Source organism: Pseudorca crassidens, chromosome X (genome assembly GCF_039906515.1).
Source record: "Pseudorca crassidens isolate mPseCra1 chromosome X, mPseCra1.hap1, whole genome shotgun sequence".
NCBI lineage: Eukaryota > Metazoa > Chordata > Mammalia > Artiodactyla > Delphinidae > Pseudorca > Pseudorca crassidens.
Genome location: NC_090317.1, coordinates 86,991,932 through 86,996,388, shown reverse-complemented (window position 1 = coordinate 86,996,388; position 4,457 = coordinate 86,991,932).

Genomic DNA, 4,457 nt, shown 5'->3' with positions numbered 1-4,457 from the left:
AAACATGTGTGTGAAACTTTTGAAAATTGTAAAGCACTATAGACTTCAAAGAATCTTTCATTCAAAAAAATAGTTTAAAAAAAGAGTATGGTACCCTGGAAGTCAAGTGTGTTCCAAGAAGAAAGAAGTATCAACTATGTCAAATGCTACTAAAAGGTTGAGTAAAATGAGGACTCACAATTTACCATTGCTTTACTATTGTGAAAGTCATTGGTGACAATGACAAGAGTGGTTCAAAGAGTACAGTAAGTTCCCTACATATGAACGAGTTCCATTCCTAGAGTGTGTTCATAAGTCCAATTTGTTTGTAAGTCCAACAAAGTTAGCCTAGGTACCCACCTAACACAATCAGCTATATAGTGTGGTGCTGTAATGGTTTTCTAATACTTTTCACACAAATAATACATAAAAAACAAACACAAAAATAAAGAAAACAGTTTTAATCTTACAATACAGTACCTTGAAAAGTACAGCACTACAGTACAACAGCTGGTGCTTCTTAGCAGTACCAGCTACATCACCACTGCTTTTACACTTGCTTCCGGACATCCTGGGCTTGAAATAAAGATACTGTACTAGTGTACTCTATACAGTAGTGTAAAGTACGCAAAATCACAGCCACTTGTAGAGGATGCAGGCAAGTGACAATGTACACCAGACATGTGAACTAACTTATGTGATTGAACATGCAAAAGCATGTTCACATCTTTGAAAGTTTACAACTTGAATGTTCATATGTAGGGGACTTACTATAGTGGGGACAAGATATTAACTACAGTTGGTTGTGGACACAAGGTGAAATGAAGAAGTAGAAACCATGAATATAGACAAGTCCATCTAGGAATTTTGCTCTGAGAAAGTAGAAAGAGAGGGAAAGGAAATAATCCCTATTCCAATTCTATTCTTGGTCTCCATATACCTTCTGCTTTGTGGCATATGCACCAGACAGAGCTTCAAAATATGTGAAGCATGAGGGAACTGGACCATCATGGCGCCATGTGGCCACAGCTTATAGAGTGGTGGAGGACAAGATGGTGAAGTAGAGGACCTGAGCACACTTCCTCTCATGAAAACACCAAAATTACAACTAACTGCTGAACAACCATTGACAAAAAAAGGACTGGAACCTACCAAAAACTATATTCTACTCCAAAGACAAAGAAGCCACAATGAGATGGTAGGAGGGGCACATTTGCAGTATAATCAAATCCCATACTCACTGGACGGGTGACCCACATATTGGAAAATAATTACATCACAGAGTTTCTCCCACAGGAGTGAGAGTTCTGAGCCCTACATCAGGCTTCCCAGTCTGGAGGTCTGGTAACTGGAGGAGAAGCCCCCTGAAAATTTGGCTTTGAAGGCCAGTGGCATTTGATCACAGGAACTCCACAGAAATGGAGGAAACTGAAACTCCACTCTCGGAGGGCACACACAAGGACTCGTGTGCAGTGGAACCCAGGGAAAAAGCAGTGACTTCACAGGATCCTGGGCCAGACCTATGTGCTGGTTTTGGAGGGTTTCCTGGGGAGGTGAGAGGCAGCTGTGAATCACTTTGGGGACAAGGACACTGGTGGTGGAGATATTGGAGAGAGTACCCATCGGTGGGAGCTGTCCTGGAGGCAGGCAGTTTGATGCCACCCAACAGCCCAAAGGCTGTGGCACAGGGATGCCTCAGGCTGAACAACCAATAGGGCAGGAACACAGCCCAACACATCAGCAGAGAGGTTGCTTAAAGTCTTCCTGAGACCACAGCTGCCTTTAAACACATGCCTTGACACAGCCCTGCCCACCAGAGGAACAAGACCCTGCCTTCCCAGTGGGCAGGTGCCAGTCCCTCCCACAAGGAAGCCTGCACAAGTCTCTTAGACCAGCCTTATGCACCAGGGGGCAGACAGCATAAGCAAGAGGAACTACAATGCTGCAGCCTCTGGGACCACAAACACAGAAAGTTGGACAAAATGAGATGGCAGAGGAAAACGTTCCAGATGAAGTAACAAGATAAAAATCCCAAAAAGGAACCCACTGTGTCAGACACGGCCTGAGACAGCCTTTTCCACCTCCTTCGTGGCAGAGAGGGGAAACTGGGGAACTGGTCATCCCAGCTGGCCCCGTAAGCAGACCTTCCCAGGCCCTCGTCTCCTGCTTTCCCACAGAGTGTCAGGCCTCAGCTGCAGCCGAGCTCTGTGGCTGGAGTGGTGGTGCCTGGGCCGGACCGCCAGTGCCCGCGCCTCAGTGCTCTGCCATCTGGTGCCCTTAGCAGTGCACCACACCAGTCCTGCAGAACTTTGGCCCTCCCACCATCTCCTTGGTGGGACCCTTCCCTTTACTCTGATGACAGTGACATTCAGCGGGAAAGGCTAACGTGTACTGCAGTGTCTGCTCCTGGGGCATGGGAGGTTGGAGCAGAGGACCCCGCTGTGCACACTCACACCTCGCACAACAGGCAGTGGTGGCTGGGCAGCAGGCACTCTCTCACAGGCCCTGCTCCTGCCTGGCTCGGCTGTTGTCATCCCCCAGCCCCCAGCAGCACGGGCCGGCCTGCTGCAAGTGAGACCTTGGCACGTGGGCTCTTGTGCAGAGAAAGGACAGATCAGGCGCCTTTGGAGAGCCCCTGCTTCACTGCTCGTATATGGCAAAGTTTCTGGCTAAGTTCCTGGGCGGCACGTTGCTGAGCAAGGGTGCCTCTCAAACCTTTGAGTCCAAAAGTCACTCCTGAGTTGGCCTGAAATCAAGCACGAAGCAAAAGCCATGTGGATGACAGAGTCTTGGTGTTATGGCCGGGTGTCAGGCCTGAGCCTCTGAGGAGGTAGAGCTGAGTTCAGGACATTGGTCCACCAGAGACCTCCTGGTTCCATGTAATATCAATTGGTGAGAGCTCTCCCAGAGATCGCCATCTCAACACTAAGATGCAGCTCCACCCGACGGCCAGCAAGCTCTCGTGCTGGACAGCCCATGCCAAACAACAAGCAAGACAGGAACACAACACAACCCATTAGAAGAGAGGCTGCCTAAAATGATAATAAGTTCACAGACACCCCAAAACACACCACCGGATATGGTTCTGCCCCCTAGAAAGACAAGATCCAGCCTCATCCACAAGAACACAGGCACCAGCCCCCTCCACCAGGAAGTCTACACAACCCACTGAACCAACCTTACCCACTGGGAGCAGACACCAAAAACAACGGGAACTACAAACCTGCAGCCTGCAAAAATGAGACCACAAACACAATAAGTTAAGCAAAATGAAAAGACAAAGAAATATGCAGCAGATGAAGGAGCAAGATAAAAACCCACCAGACCAAACAAATGAAGAGGAAATAGGCAGTCTACCTGAAAAAGATTTCAGAGTAATGATAGTAAAGATGATCCAAAATCTCAGAAATAGAATGGAGGAAACACAAGAAACATTTAACAAGGACCTAAAAGAACTAAAGAACAAATAAACAATGATGAACAACACAATAAATGAAATTTAAAATTCTCTAGAATGAATCAATAGCAGAATAACTGAGGCAGAAGCATAGATAAGTGACCCAGAATATAAAATAATGGAAATAACTACCACAGAGCAGAATAAAGAAAAAAGAATGAAAAGAATTGAAGAGAGTCTCAGAGACCTATGGAACAACATCAAATGCACTGACATTCGAATTATAGGGGTTCCAGAAGAAGAAGAGAAAAAGAAAGGGACTGAGAAAATATTTGAAGAGATTATAGTTGAAAACTTCCCTAATATGGGAAAGGAAATAGTCAATCAAGTCCAGGAAGCACAGATAGTCCCATACAGGATAAATCCAAGGAAAAACATGTCAAGACACATATGAATCAAGCTTTCAAAAATTAAATACACACAAAAATATTAAAAGCAGCAAGGGAAAAACAACAAATAACATACAAGGGAATTCTCATAAGGTTAACAGGTGATCTTTCAGCAGAAAGTCTGCAAGACAGAAGGGAGTGGGAGGACATATTTAAAGGGATGAAAGGGAAAAACCTACAACCAAGATTACTCTACACAGCAAGGATCTCATTCAGATTTGACGGAGAAATTAAAACCTTTACAGACAAACAAAAGCTAAGAGAATTCAGCACCACCAAACCAGTTTTACAGCAAATCCTAAAGGAAGATCTCTAGGCAGGAAACACAAGAGAAGGAAAAGACCTACAATAACAAACCCAAAACAATTAACAAAATGGTAATAGGAACATACATATCGATAACCACATAAAATGTAAATGGATTAAATGCTCCAATCAAAAGACATAGACTGGCTGAATGGATACAAAAACAAGACCCATATATATGCTGTCTACAAGAGACCCACTTCAGACCTAGGGACACATAAAGACTGAAAGTGAGGGGATGGAAAAAAATATTCCATGCAAATGGAAATCAAAACAAAGCTGGAGTAGGAATTGTTATATCAGACAAAATAGACTTTAAAATAAAG